This window comes from Ipomoea triloba, chromosome 9, assembly GCF_003576645.1.
Source record: "Ipomoea triloba cultivar NCNSP0323 chromosome 9, ASM357664v1".
NCBI classification, from domain to species: Eukaryota; Viridiplantae; Streptophyta; class Magnoliopsida; order Solanales; family Convolvulaceae; genus Ipomoea; species Ipomoea triloba.
Window position 1 is genome coordinate 19233427 of NC_044924.1, and position 16347 is coordinate 19249773.

General features: G+C 38.1%; 1 non-coding gene across 1 annotated transcript; it reads left to right on the forward strand.

Moving 5' to 3' along the window:
- Positions 1 to 3065: 3065 nt before the first annotated feature.
- LOC116031049 lies at positions 3066 to 3172 on the forward strand. Its single transcript, XR_004100484.1, has one exon. It is a non-coding gene; the product is annotated as a small nucleolar RNA R71 (small nucleolar RNA).
- Positions 3173 to 16347: the final 13175 nt, after the last annotated feature.

Genomic DNA, 16347 nt, shown 5'->3' on the forward strand with positions numbered 1-16347 from the left:
TAAATTAAAATAGAAACACAACATAAGAGCTCATAAATAAGGAAAATGAAAGTAAAGGAAAAGGGAAAGAGAACCGGGTTGCCTCCCAAAAGTGATTCAGTTATGGTGATAACATGGGCAGTCAGAATCCTGCAATTGTACCTGCTCAACAATATGGGCTGATGGATCACCCTCAAAGTATTGCTTAAGTCTTTGCCCATTTACTTTAAATTTTTCACCTGTGTTTGGGTTTTCAATCTCACAGGCACCATGAGAAAATACTTCAACTACCACAAATGGTCCTGTCCATCTCGACTTTAATTTACCTGGAAACAATCTCAATCGAGAGTTAAATAACAAAACTTTCATACCAGGTGCAAAATTCTTCCTCAAAATAGACTTATCATGATAGGCTTTGGTTCTCTCTTTATAAATTTTTGAGTTTTCATAAGCCTCATTTCTTATTTCATCCAATTCATTCAAATTTAATTTTCTTATTTCACCGGCTTTCTGCAAATCAAAATTCAGGAATTTAATAGCCCAATAGGATCTATGTTCTAACTCAACAGGCAAATCGGGGTTTTGTAGGCTGTCCTGTAAGCCCACAGTGCATCATTCAATTTGACAGCCCAATCCTTTCGGGAAGAATTTACTGTCTTTTCCAAGATTACTTTAATTTGTCTGTTACTCACCTCTACTTGGCCAGAGGTTTGTGGATGGTACGGGGTAGCCACCCGGTGAGTAATGCCATATTTTTTCAGAAGACCTGCAAAAAGTTTATTGCAGAAGTGGGTACCTTCATCGCTAATAATAGCTCTGGGCGTCCCAAACCTGGCAAAAATATCTTTCAAAAACTTCAAAACAGCTTTACTGTCATTTGTCCTAGTAGCTACAGCTTCAACCCATTTTGACACATAATCAACAGCCACAAGAATATAATTATAACCAAAGGAAGTAGGAAAAGGCCCCATGAAATCAGTTCCCCAAACATCAAAAAGATCAACAACCAAAATATTTGAAAGGGGCATTTCATGACGCTTACTTATATTACCAGTCCTCTGGCATCTATCACACTTAGCACAAAATTCAAATGCATCCTTGAACAAAGTGGGCCAATAAAAGCCAGACTGTAAAACTTTCAATGCAGTTTTCTTCCCACTAAAATGTCCTCCGCAACTCAAAGTGTGGCTATGATTCAAAATATTTTGCTGTTCAAACTCAGGAACACATCTTCGAATAATTTGATCAGGACAAATTTTAAACAAATAAGGCTCATCCCAAAAGTAATGTTTTGCTTTAGAAAGAAAATGTTTTTTTCCTTGTGAATTCAAGTCTGGGTGAAATTGACCCGAGACTAAATAATTCACAAAATCTGCATACCAAGGCTCTTTATTTTGTAACGAAAGCAACTGTTCGTCAGGGAACCTATCATTTATAGGAATATCAGAATTATGACAATTATTAGCTACATCTGGTAAACGAGACAAATGATCAGCTACCACATTCTCGCACCCTTTCTTGTCCTTGATAGTCAAATCAAATTCTTGCAGCAACAAAATCCATCTTATTAGCCTAGGCCTAGCATCTTTTTTAGCCAACAAAAATTTCAAAGCAGAATGATCAGAATAAACAATCACCTTAGAACCAATCAAGTAAGAACGAAATTTTTCTAACGCAAAGACTATAGCCAACAACTCCTTTTCAGTAGTTGTATAGTTAACCTGAGCATTATCTAAAGTTTTACTTGCATAATGAATCACATAAGGCAGTTTATTAATTTTCTGTCCTAAAACAGCACCTAAGGCATAATCAGATGCATCACACATTATTTCAAAAGGATACTCCCAATTAGGTGCAGCAAGAATGGGAGCGGAAGTTAATTTTTCTTTCAAAAAGTTGAAAGCAGATAAACATTCATCATCAAACTTGAAGACAACATCTTTTGCTAACAGGTTACACATGGGCCTACAAATTTTTGAAAAGTCTTTTATGAAGCGCCTGTAAAAACCTGCATGACCAAGAAAACTTCGCACTTCTTTCACAGATGTAGGGGGAGGTAATTTAGAAATAACTTCAATTTTAGCCTTGTCAACCTCTATGCCCCTGTCANTGATAACAAATCATAAATCTCAGAAAATGATTTATCAAACTTTGAATTTTTCAATCTACCAGGAAATGGAACTGGGGGAGCACATGGCTTAGGGGGCACATAAGGATCATTAGATTTATGCAATTTGGGTTCATCCTTATTAGCATCATTATCAACATTCAAATTTTCAACTATTTCAGCTTGTTTAGAAGTGGTATTTTCTTTAACAACATTTTCAATAACTTTACCACTTCTTAACACAGTCATAACCTTAGCTTCTTCAGGTTGGCTAGGCAACTTACCTGGCACATGGCCTTGTAGTGCTTCGGCAATTTGCCCCACTTGGACTTCCAACTTTCTCATGGAAGCTTCATTTCTGGCAAGTGAAGCCTCAGTTTTAGCAAGTGATGCCTCTGTTCGTTGGAACCGTTGATCGTTTGCTTCTTGTTGCATTTGGAACCGCTGGTTATTTGCTTCTTGCTGTCTATTACAATTCTGTATGAAAATATCCAAAGAATCCTCCCAAGATGGTTTTTTCGGTTGAGGTGGAGCAATAGGTTGAAAATTATTCTGGTTATTATTCCAAGAAAAATTGGGATGGTTTTTCCAACCCGGATTATAAGAATTAGAATACGGGTCATTTCTAGGCCTTTGATTGAAACTATTCATAGCATTGGCCTGTTCAAAATTATGAACATCTTCGTCCACCATAGATGCATTGTTTTGCTTCATACTCATCATAGAATACATGCTTTTCACTTGTTTTGCTAACTCAGATACTCGAATTTCCAACCCAGCATTTGAATTAACTTCATACATACCTGGCGTCCGTCCCCTAACGCTCTTTTGTTGGGAGTTTGCCCCTAGCATTTTATACAATGCTAAGGTTTCCTCCGCAGTTTTTTCTCCCATGGCTCCTCCAGCCGCATTGTCAACCATTGATTGGCTAGTTTGAGTCAAACCATCATAGAAAGTTTGATTTTGAAGCTCCAACGGGTAGCCATGGTGGGGGCATTGAATGAGCAACATGTTGAACCTTTCCCATGCCTCATGGAATGGTTCGCCTTCAGCTTGCGAAAAGGTCGCAATTTTTCTTCTCAATTCAGCAGTTTTAGCATGGGAATAGAACTTACCAATAAACTTGTTATACACCTCCGGCCATGTCCGAAGGGATCCAGGTGTAAGAGTCATGAACCATGTTTTTGCTCCATCTTTCAAGGTGTATGGGAAACACCTCATCCTCAGTGCATCCTCGGTCAAGTCATTCAACGGGAAGTGTTGGACTACCCCGTAGAAATCCCTGATAAAGGTAAGGGCATCTTCGTTTGCTGAACCGTGAAAAGATGGCAATTGGTTGTAGTGAACCGTTTTAAGCTCATAGTTCCTGGCTGCATCAGTAAGCACTATGCAAGAAGGTGAAGCTCCTACTTGGGGCCTACCAAAGTCTTTCATTAGCCTGGGGTTGGGTTGAGGGTTTGGTCGATGGGGTTGAAGAAGTGCGTCCATTGTTGTGGTTGTTTCTTTTGGTTCAAAACTAGGTATTTCAGAAGGTAAAGTTTTTTTCTTTTTTTTATCAATGCGGTCGTCCAAAGGCAATAGTGTAGGTTTTAAAGAACGACGACCTTGCATAAAATAAAAACACAAATAAACTAACAAACGAACAAATAAAATATTCAAGTAAGAGTAAAAGGAAAAAAAAGAAAAATTAAACAAATACTAAAAGCACTTTTTTTTTTGAAAATTTTTTTTAAGGCAATATTAAGCAACTAAAATAAAATGAATGAGTGTCCTAATTATTTAAAGCAAAGGTAGGAGAAAAAAAAAACAAATTAAATTGCACAATAAATAACTCCCCGAAAACGGCGCCAAAAATTGATGGACAATTTTATATAAAGTCCTCGCAAGTGCACGAGTCGGTGTAGTGATAGTGTGCAAACGCAAGGGTCGATCCCACAGGGAATTAAAACCATGCAATTTATAATCTTTGAAAATAATTAAAGCGAATGAAAATAAGTAAAACCAGAACTACCAAAACACTTAGAGAAATGGCATAAAAAGGCAACAAAAACGAGATAGCAAAATTAGCTAAGCACCTTTAATCTAGAATTAAAATAAAATACGTAGCAAAGCTTCACAATTAGCACTAGAATCTAGATTACTCCATGCAGTTTTTACTCACACAAATTGAGAATGAAAAAGTTAAATAAAACTTGTAATGGCAGTATCATCTAGGACAACAAAATTAGCAAATCATTTTTTTAAAACAGTAATTAAGTAAACAGCAGTAACAAAGCTTAAAGAAAGCAGTACATTGGCCTAAACTTAAAAAGCAATAATATACTCAATAACGGAAAAAAAACTAAACAAGACAAGGAAAGAAAAGGAATATAATTAACGCTTTGCAAATTCACTATTTAAAAACTTAAATATGCTTTGGGGATTGACGAATTATGATGCGCTGTGAATTAAAGAAAAGGAAAGCAAAACACAATTCTCAAACTCATGCTATGGACTACTGTAGCTTTAATCAATACAATGAATGTGCAAATAAAAAAAATACCGAACAAGAGTTGCTGCCAAAGTGATATGTCTTGCTGCTGGAAAGTTTCTCCTGCCCAGAATAGATTCGACGCTGCCACCAAAATTGCAGACGGCTATCGCCCCTGAACAAAAGTCCGCCAACGAACCGGAATACAATCGAAGCTATGGTCTGGGGTAAAATTGATGGTTTTATGATTAAGATTCACCCCCTCCTTCCTTCGTTCTGCCTCCTTTTTATATTGCTATCTCTCAACTGCTTTTCCGACTACCAAATTTCAAGCCAAGCAATCAGTTTCGCAGAGGAGCGAAAATTGAGGAGTGCCATTGGAGCTTCTCGCCAGTTCGAAAACCCAGCCAAAAAAATCGGACAATAATGCGACCGAAGCCTTTACCGTCCACGTTGTCCGAGGATGTCGTCTGCCGCCAGAACTCTCGCATCTGTTCATCGATGTGTCTCTCTTGTTTGCGACCGGGAGTCTTTCATTATAATACTAATAATAATAATAATAATAATAATAATAATAATAATAATAATAATAATAAACTTATTAAATTGGATTAACAAAAACAGAGCCGTGTGTTTGAACTAACAAAATTAAAATAACAAAAACAACCTCAAAATAAATAAAAAATATTACTAAAGGTAAATATAGCAAAACTAGATAAAAAAAAAGATATGAAATTGATTAAAAATTAAAAATTAACTATACAAAGATTATTAAAATAACAAAAATAATAACGTTTATCATATATGTGTGTGTATATATATACTAGTTTTTCTTATGCGCGATGCACAAAAAATAGGTGCCCAATATTAATATTTTATATTAAAATTTTAAATTTATTTAGATTTTAGATATTTAAATTATTGTAAATAATAATAATAGTAATAATGTAAAATATTTTTTATAAATTTTATTATATTTATATTTTATTAAATAACTACAATATATAATGTGTATATATTATTATTATTGAAGAAAATAAGAAAATATATAATGGATGCATGTGCATGATAATAATAGTGGAAAAGATAACGGAAGTTATAACGGTAGGGGTATGTTTGTCTAATATATTGTAAAGTACAACTTTTATAGCATAATGTACAAAAAAATTTAACGGAAAAAACGGACATAAATGAAGGGTATAACCTTCATTCACACCTATTATGTTTTTTAGATATATATATGTGTGTATATATATATATATATATATATGTATATATATATGTGTGTGTATATATATATATATGTATATATATATGTGTGTATATATATATGTGTGTATATATATATATATGTGTGTGTATATATATATATATGTATATATATATATATACATATATACATATACATATATCTATATATATATATATATATATATTTATTTATTTATTTATTTATTCATACTGAACATATAAAAATTTATTGCACAATATTACTATAATTACAATTAAACATAAGTCTTTGGATTTTTTTTTATAATAATTACAATTAATTCATTATGATATGGAGGATGATGATTAAAGTAAAACCGATATGGTGAAAATGAATATACATAAGGTGTAAAAGTATAATTGCATAGATATTAGTATAATTGTCCAATAATTATTATGGTAATTAAGCTAAACATGGGTCGTTGGATTTATTTGTACAATAATTACAATTAAATTATTTTTTTCTTTTTGTCTCATTTTTATTTAAGTAATAATATAATTACATAAATCAAATTATATATCAATTTTTTAAGATAATTGCAAACCAATGAATCGTATATTATTCAATTAATTGAGTGATGATACTTTTGCACTAATCTCACGGCTTGAAATCATTGTTTTTCCGACCTCATTTTCGACGGAGGGTTAAAGTAGTTAGAAAGTGGTCGGAAATTCCGACCACGTTTACTAAGTCGCCGGAAAGATTTTTCCGGTAGTGTGAATTTTTTAAACTAAGCCTATTTCCGACCACCTAGGTGGTCGGAAATATATATATATATATATATATATATATATATATATATGTATATGTATATATATATATGTATATGTATATATATATATATGTATATGTATATATATGTATATATATGTATGTATATATATATATGTGTATATGTATACATATATGTATGTATATATGTATACATATATGTGTATATGTATACATATATATATATACATACATATATAAATACACATACATATATAAATACACATACATATATATATATATATATATATATATATATATATATATATATATATATATATATATATATATATATTGTTTTTGTTGTGGTTCAACAGTATGAAAGCCACATGATTATCATTTTATCATTGATTATTTTACACATACTCCTTTTTTTTTTTCAATTTCAACCGATCACTGCGCAGAGAGCTTACTACTAGATACCATCTCACCATTATTGATAGAAAAATAAGATCGTGTTGCCCTTTCCATGTAGATACATGAAATCATTTTCTAACTCCAACTTTTTAAAACATTTATTCTTGTTAGGAATCTATAATCCTAATTATTGAGTTTCATAATCATACATAATATATTGTATATCATTGTATATTGTGTTAAGGATTAGACCTATTTTTATGGAGTTTATATTTGTATTTAATTTATTTGTATTTATTTTGGTTGTTGGTTAGAACTACCTTCCACTATTCTCTGTATGTTTTAGCTATAAATACCTTGTATCTACCAGGAATAATAGACAAGCATTCATTCCTTATATGGTATCAAGAGCAGTTCCTCCAACGAGATAAACTTCCCTCAATTTTTTTTTCTTTGTTCAACTATGGCTACTCCTCTCATTCAACTAAATGCTCCTACCAACTTTCCCATACGGTTAACCTCATCAAATTACTCTGTCTGGAAACGACAGATTGAAACTACCCTTACTGCGCTTGATCTTATCAAGCATGTCAACGGCACTGCGGCTCCGGCTAGATTTGTCGACAAAGGCCGTACTCAAGCCAACCCTCTATATACAGCATGGTTTCGCCAGGATCAAATTTTAATTAGCGCACTACTTGGGAGTTGTTCAGATACACTTCAACCTCTAGTTTCTTCTGCCATCACTGCTCGTGAGGTGTGGACCAAGCTTGCAGCAAGTTGTGATGCCTCTTCTCGTGGTTGAATTGTATCTCTGAAGTCAAAGTTAGCAAAAAATCAATAAGGCTCTCGTCCGGTTGTAGATTTCTTGCGTGACATGCGCTCTATTGCTGATTCTCTGGCTATTGCACAGAATCCAGTTGAGGAGGAAGATCTTATCGTTCATGACATTACACAATTGGGAGATGATTTCCATCCGATTGTTGCAGTTGTCCGTGTTCGTGAAACTCCGGTGAGCTTTGATGAATTATCTATTATGCTCACTGACTATGAGCGGCTTCTGAAAGAGCGTGAAGTAGTTTCTCATGATGTTTTGCCTACAGAGAATATCACCCAGCATCGGCCTCCTGGTTCAAGTCGTCGAGGTCGTGGGGGTCATAATGGCTTTCAGCATCAGTTTCCTTCTGGGGGCGATTCTTCTCGCCCTCAAAGATTTTGCAAGTTTTGCAATTTCTCGGGTCATGATACTAGACATTGTCGAAAATTGGCAAAATTCTTGAAGGAGTACAATATTAATGTTGTGGAGGCACAAAATTCTAATAAACCAGTTGTGAACACTACTATGGCGGCAACTATTCCACAACAATCCTGGGTAATGGATACTGGGGCCTCACATCATACTGTGTCTAGCCCGTCTTCATTATAATCTCTTCAGGATTACTCGGGCCCTGATGAAATTATGTTAGGTAATGGTACTACTCTTCCCATCTCTCACTCGGGCACTTCCTCTTTGTCTACTCCTTTGCGTCAACTTTTGTTATCCAATGTTTTATGTGTTCCGAATTTACATAAAAAATTAATCTCAGTTTCAAAGCTATGCCGCACTAACAATGTTTCGATTGAATTTTTCGACTCTTATTTCTTGATAAAGGATCTACCGTCGGGGATGTCATTAGTCTGCGGGGAGATCGTCAATGATATCTATTTTCTTCCTGCTTCGAGTCCTGGCCTAGTTAATGTCACTATAAAGTCTCATGTCTCATAGTGGCATCATCAATTCGGTCATCCGTCAAATAAAGTGTTAGCTTCCATTCTTAAATGTAATAATGTTCCTTTTAATTCAGACTCTGTACTTGGACATTCCTGTTTTTCATGCAATATTCATAAAAGTCACAAATTGCCATTTTCTGTTAATTCCTTATCCAGTACAAAACAGTTAGAACTTCTCTACACTGATGTTTGGAGTACAACGCATATGTCTGTTGATGGTTTCCGATATTACCTTATTTTTGTTGATTATTATACCAAGTACATTTGGTTTTATCCGCTTAAACTTAAGTCTGATGTCTCTGTTGTGTTTCCCCAATTTAAACGTCTGGTAGAGAAGTTTTTTGGGCATGATATAGTTTCGATTTTTTCAGACAAAGGGGGGGAATATAAAAAATTAATACCACTCTTTAATAAGTTTGGTATATCTCATTGTACCTCGCCACCACATACCCCTGAGCATAATGGGACCGCTGAAAGGCGACATTGGCATATTGCTGAAACAGGGTTAGCGTTGCTTCATTTTTCCTCGTTACTTGTTTCGTATTGGGTCCATGCTTTCCAAGCTGCTGTTTATTTGATTAATCGCATGCCTACTTCTATTTTAGGTGGTCAGTCCCCATTTCAAAAATTGTTTGGTCGGTTGCCTAATTATACTAAATTACGCCCTTTTGGGTGTTTGTGTTTTCCCTGGTTATGGCCTTATGTGCGTACCAAGATAGATCCAAAATCTGTTCCCTGTGTGTTTCTTGGTTACTCTTTAGGTCAGTCTGCTTACAAATGTTTGGATCCCACTACAGGTCGGATTTATTTGTCTCGGCATGTTCGTTTTCAAGATACCGTTTTCCCTTACCATGACATGTCTATGCCCCAACCTCAGTTCACTACACCATGTGACTCCTCTACACCAATTTTTATTCCAATAACTTCACATCTCCCAACCCTGTTACCTTTGCTAGTTCCACAAGACACTCCACCGCATGACGCTCCTCCTCAAGATGTGCCTGATCAACCTGTGCCTACTAATGTGTCAGTTTCAGTGCCACCTCAAGATGTGTCTGATCATCATGTGCCTACTGATGTGTCGATTTCGGTGCTAGTGCCCGCCGATGGGTCAGTTTCAGGCTCGGTGTCTGCCAACGAGTCCGTCTCTATTCCGATGTCGAGTGTACCATCATCTTCCACTGCTCCTCCTGATGTTTCTTCTCGTCCTAAGCGAGTTCGAAAGCCAAATCCACGTTACTTCAATGATAAGTTTGTTAATTTTGCTACAACCCATCCAATGCCAGAATCTATTGAGCCTCGCTCCGTTTCTCAAGCTCTCTGTGATGTTAGGTGGAAGCAAGCGATGGTTGATGAGTTTGAGGCATTGCTTCGAAATGAAACATGGGAGCTTGTACCTCGTAATAGTCATGCTACGGTGGGTTCTAAGTGGGTATTTCGTGTTAAACATAAACCTGATGGTTCTATTGATCGGTTCAAAGCCCGTTTATGGCTAAAGGTTTTTTACAGCAGCCAGGGCGTGATTATTTTGAAACTTTTAGTCCCGTCATCAAACCGGTGGCTATTCGCATTATTCTTTCTATTGCCTTGTCCCAAGGTTGGTGTTTGCGCCAACTTGATGTCAATAATGCCTTTTTAAATGGGACTTTGTGTGAAGATGTTTATATGGAGCAGCCACCGGGTTTTGTTAATAAATCTTGTCCAGATTATATTTGTCGTCTAAAAAAACCATTTATGGGGTTAAGCAAGCTCCTCGGGCTTGGTACATGGAGTTGGCGAATTTTTTGCTTTCGGTTGGTTTTATCCGCTCGGTTGCCGATCATTCTCTGTTTATTTATATATCCAGTACATCTATCATTTATTTCTTGGTGTATGTGGATGATATTGTACTCACAGGGAACGACATGTCCACTTTGAACTCTTTTGTCTATCAGCTTTCACACAGGTTTTCCCTGAAGGATCTCGGTGCCCTTCATCATTTTTTGGGGGTTGAGGTGGTATCGACCTCTACTGGTTTAATGCTTTCACAAAGTCAATATATTTCTGATCTTTTGGAGCAGTTTCAAATGATGGGGGCGAAGGAGGTTGCTACACCTCTATGTTCGTCCATCACTTTGCGAGATGGTGATGGTGAACTTATGGATGCTCAGTTGTACCGTAGGGCAGTCGGCAAGTTACAGTATTTGGGTATTACTCGCCCAGACATTTCCTTTGCGGTAAATCGCTTGGCACAATTTATGCATGCCCCAACAGAAGCTCACTGGCAAGCCGTTAAACGATTGTTCCGGTATTTGAAGGGAACGTTATATTTTGGGTTGTTCCTGAGACGGGGTGTGCCACTTACTTTGTCGGTTTATTATGATTCTGATTGGGGTGCTATTAATGCATCTGGTCGGTCTACGACTGCGTACGTGGTTTATTTTGGTTCAAATGTTGTTTCATGGAAGTCGGCTAGGCAGCGGTCAGTGTCTCGGTCTTCGACTGAGGCTGAATATCGTGCTTTAGCTAATGCTGCTGCAGAAGTGTTATGGATTCAAAATTGGCTTGGAGAACTTGGTGTGGTGCTACGCTCGGTTCCTAAATTACTAACGGATAATCTTAGTGCCACGTATGTATGCAAGAATCCAGTGTTCCACTCCAGGATGAAGCATTTAGCACTGGATTATTTCTTTGTTCGTGAACGCGTTGCAGATGGCTCTTTGTGTGTTCAACATGTACGCTCCTCTGAACAGGTGGCTGATTTGCTTACCAAACCTCTTGGACGACAGTTATTTTTGCGCTTCAGACCCAAGATTGGAGTCTCAGACGGATCCTCCATCTTGCGGGGGCGTGTTAAGGATTAGACCTATTCTTATGGAGTTTATATTTGTATTTAATTTATTTGTATTTATTTTGGTTGTTGGTTAGACCTACCTTCCACTATTCTCTGTATGTTTTAGCTATAAATACCTTGTATCTACCAGGAATAATAGACAAGCATTCATTCCTTATATATTGTACTACATATTATTTTTATCACAAAATACTGTTAGGAACATTTTGTATTAGATTTTGATAATACCAAACTTATGAGTTTAGACCCCTCAATCTTTTTATCTCTTAGACTTAGGATAAGTTTACTCAACATTCTAATCTTAACCGAATAATTAACCGAGTGACTTATATGTTACATTTGAACGAACACTCGAGGTGTCAGTCTCTTGTGTATTCAAGACCGAGTGCTAAGACAAATCATTCAAAGAGTTAAGGGAATACAACTCATTCGAGGAGTGAAGGGTCGATTGGTAAAGTCAACCATCGTATGACATAAGGTTCGAGGTGTTAACTCAGTTAACTACTCGATAGGATTGCCCGAAACATTCTGTAACACCCCGCATTTCCCTATTATTATTTTTAAATATAAATATTTAAAATGAGGGGTTATTTTCTTATTTAGTAATTATTAAAATAATTATAAGTATAATTATTTCCTAATGGGCTTGGAATAATGTATTTTTGGATTACCTATTATTATGTTACTACTAAATGTTCTTAGCCCAATATACTTATAGATATATACATTTCGTAGTATATGATTTCCATTATGGGGCTATGGACCCAATAAATGATTTTAGGCTCAATTATAAAGTATATTATATCTACTCTTGACCCAACTAGCATAGTCCAATTATATAATCTTTCCATAAATGGCTTAGCCCAAAATAGTAGTTTGTGCCCTACTATATATAGAATATATATTATGATCCAATGGTTCAGCAGCCAACTCCAATCCCGTTTCATTATAGCCCCTGCCTCTCTATTCTCTCCGGTCTCGCATCTCTCTCCTCCTCACCATTCCCTCGTCCAAGCTTCACGCAAGGAACAACAATGGCGAACCAAGGTTCCACTTTCTTCCCACTCGACGGCAGAAAGTGCATGGCAGCAATAGAGGATCCCGGCGGTCTCAAGCAGAGTATTTGGATGTGCCTTCTCCGACCAGCAGCTCTACTCTTCCTAGTGTCACTTTTTCTTCCCCGGCGGCGGTGAGCTCGGCGAGGAGTGGAAGCAGCAACCTTCGTGTTTCCTGTTGGAAAATAGCACTAAAAATAGCATTTTAAGTGGCCATTTTGTGGTATAAATATAGGTGGGTCAACTTCCGATTTTGGGTCGGGTCAAAGTGGATTCAGGTTCTTCGTTCTTAGACGAAGAGATCGATATATTATACGCTCAAAATGGATAATGGGTGAATGAGAAATTGATTCTCAAAGTAGACCCATTTGAGATGGAATTCAAGTGTGGAAAAGATTTTGTAGCTTTGTCCCACATTGGTTGGGAATGGATATTTGCACCACTCTAAATACAAGAAGCTTTTTAAAGCTAATTGACTTGTATGGCATAGAGGCTCTCTCTCGCGCGCAGGGAGGGGTGCAAATCAAATCCCAAACTTGACTCGTGTATGTCGGCACCTGCGGGCACGAATGTCGTCCAGAAAATTGGCAGGCCTTGCGACCTAAGTTATGCCATATTTTCGAACGAGTTTTCCATCTCAGACCACATGAGATGTCTCGCGGACGGAGTCGACCTCTCGCGTGCGAGTGCGATGTCGCGCAGCCCGTGTTGGAGCGCGCATCCGATGTCTCGCGGACCTCTGCGACGTCTCGCGGCTGATACGATGTGTCGCAGCTTGCACTGCTTGATGTCTTGAACCAGCGCTGATGTCTCGAAGATACGCAGACTGGAATGATGTCGCATACCGCGACTCCAGTGACCTCTCTAACTGCGACCGTTCACCTACTGTATCCAGTGAAAGAAATGACTCTTGGAATTACGGAATTAAATCTATTAATTCCAATCATCATTTCAGAGTTAATTCTTGCTAGTGGATTAGTTAGTGGGTGTTAATATTTCGCTAGTAGAGGAAAGGTTACACATGGGAAATTAAATGCCAGATTTAATGCTATGATCCCATCCTTCACTATATATTCGTTGGTAAGCAGCTGATTTGAACAACAAGCTACACAGAACACACCTACGAAACATTTTCTCCCTCAAAACTCTGCTTATCCTTTCTTTCAAGCCATCTGCGTTCATCCCACATTTTAGTTCGCCGGGTCCAAGTTTGTGTGCTCAAACGGCGGATCGTAGCACGTTTTATCCTGGGAAACCTAGGCCGCAACGCTCCAGCACCCCGGGAGGCGGTAAATAAGGTTTGAAGGATAGTGACAACACGACTCGTGCTTCCAACCACCCCGAAGGCCATACAGCTCACCTCGCTCGTATCTTCAAATCCTCTGTGGATTATTTCTTTGTAACTGTTTAATCCTACGTGGATTATTTTTCCTTGTAATTTGTTTTGTTATCGTTTTCCATTTCCTTGTTTTTTCTTGTATTTCCGAGATTGTCAGGAACTATATTCCTACAATCTTAAAACCTTATATCTTCTTCTCCTTCTGACTCTCGGATTTCTGAAAAAAAATTGGAAAATGTGTTGCCAGTAGCCAACCTTGGGGATGAAAATCCTAATGTTGTTGAAAACAACAGTGGGGGGAACGGCAACAATGTTGCACATTCCCAGGCACCAGTGAACGTAGGTTCACAAGGGGGTGTCAGTTCGGAGGGGTATATCCCCACGATGAGGGTACCTACGGTACCAAGTGGTTCGGCTGAAAAACCGGACAAGTTTTCGGGAGCCTTTTTCAAGAGGTGGCAGCAAAAGATGCTGTTCTACCTCTCTACTCTCGGCTTGTCAAGGTTCTTGACTGAGACGGTTCCAGTGGTGAAGGAACAAGACCCTCATTCTGTAATGGCGGTTGGGCTTTGGAAGGATTCTGACTTCCTTTGCCGTAACTACATTCTGAATGGGTTAGTTGATTCCCTTTACGATGTATATCGAAAAATTGGCACGGCTAAGGCACTGTGGGAAGCTTTGGACCACAAGTACCGAAGCGAGGATGCCGGGGCCAAGAAATTTGTTGTTGGCAGGTTGTTTGATTTCAAGATGGTGGATTCAAAAACCGTGCTGAGTCAAGTTGAAGAGTTGCAATTGCTCTTCAACGAGATTCGTGACGAGGGCATGCCGATTAGTGAAGCCTTCCAAGTGGCGTCAATGATCCACTTGCTGCCTCCAGGATGGAAGGAGTTCAAGAACTACCTGAAGCACAAGCGAAAGGAGATGAGTCTGGAGGACCTGATCCAGCTACTTCGTGTTGAGGAAGGAAACAGGGCCAGTGACGGAAGAGGACCTCTCGTGGGAGGTGCCAAAGCCAACGTGGTGGAGCACGGGCATGTTGGTCCCAAGGGGATGGGGTACAAGTCTAGAGGGGGGGGGGGGGAATAGACTTGTATAAGATTTTGCAAATCTTTTCGACCTCTCGTGTGTATTGAACTCAGGATGTTTAGGTTTGATACCTCACGAGGTGAAGACAAAGTTTTATGCGCTGCGGAAAAGTTATCCCCTTTTAGTTAACACGAGTTTGAGTTAGTTCGAGAGGTGTGTTTATATGCAGTGCAATCGAGAGGTTAGCAAGAGATAAATACAGAAAGTAAATGCGAGAGAGATTTTTAAGTGGTTCGGCCAACCCGCCTACGTCCACTCTTCTTCCAGAAACTCCCTGGAAGGATTGCACTAAAACTTCCCTTTTTAGTACAATATCGAGCGCTTGAGCTTTGATCACGAAGCCCGCCTCAAGCCTCAGGTTTTTCGCCCCGCTTCTTGTTACTCCACCTATCGAGCACTTGAGCTTTGATCACCAAGCCCGCCTCAAGCCTCAGGATCTTCACAAGACAGCTCCCAGGTTACTCCGCCTCTCCTCAGGTTTTTCTCCCCGCTTCCAGTTACTCCACCTCTCGAGCACTTGAGCTTTGATCACCAAGCCCGCCTCAAGCCTCAGGATCTTCACTAGACAGCTGCCAGGTTACTCCGCCTCTTCTTGCTTAATCCAAAGCAAGGACCTTTGGTTGTCACAGTTGAATGTAGCAAGCTCCAATCTGACCAAAAGCTATCGTTGAATCAACTTCGATGTAGAGCAGCTTCGGTCACCTTCTAGATGTGTTGCAGTTTAAGCTTTGTAACTCTCTCAAACACTAAGATGTGTTTTCTCGCTATTTTGAATATCAGGATGATATTCCGGATTGAGCACTAGCACTTGAACGTTTGACTTAGACACCTCTTTAGATTTTCGAATCGAATCGATCTCTTACGAAAGTTCCCCCTTAGTGATCTGTGTCTTCACGTCCTTTTTATATGAGAGTAAAGGAATAATTCCGTTGGAGGGAAAATTATTCCGTTTGAAATTTGTCTCCCATGCCGTGTATGGGACTTGCATCTTTTCAGCATTTTTCATGGAGTGGTGGTCTTGTAACTTGAACCTTTTGTTTGGTAGTGTATATTCCATAATCCACTTTCTTGAGTCCATGCTCCACTTGCTACTTTTGGTAAAAGTTACTCTTTTTAAATTCCCATTGATCCTCGTTCTAGGGAATAAGACCGACTTTGGATTAGTGCACCTTCTTTCCGTTTGTTGTGGAATTCTGATGTGGCATCCACTTCTGGCACCTCCTTAATATTTTATCTCCATGGTATTCTTCTTCTCCAAACTTTATTCATGCTTCCTGACTGTCATTTAACCTTTTGGAGAAGTGTCA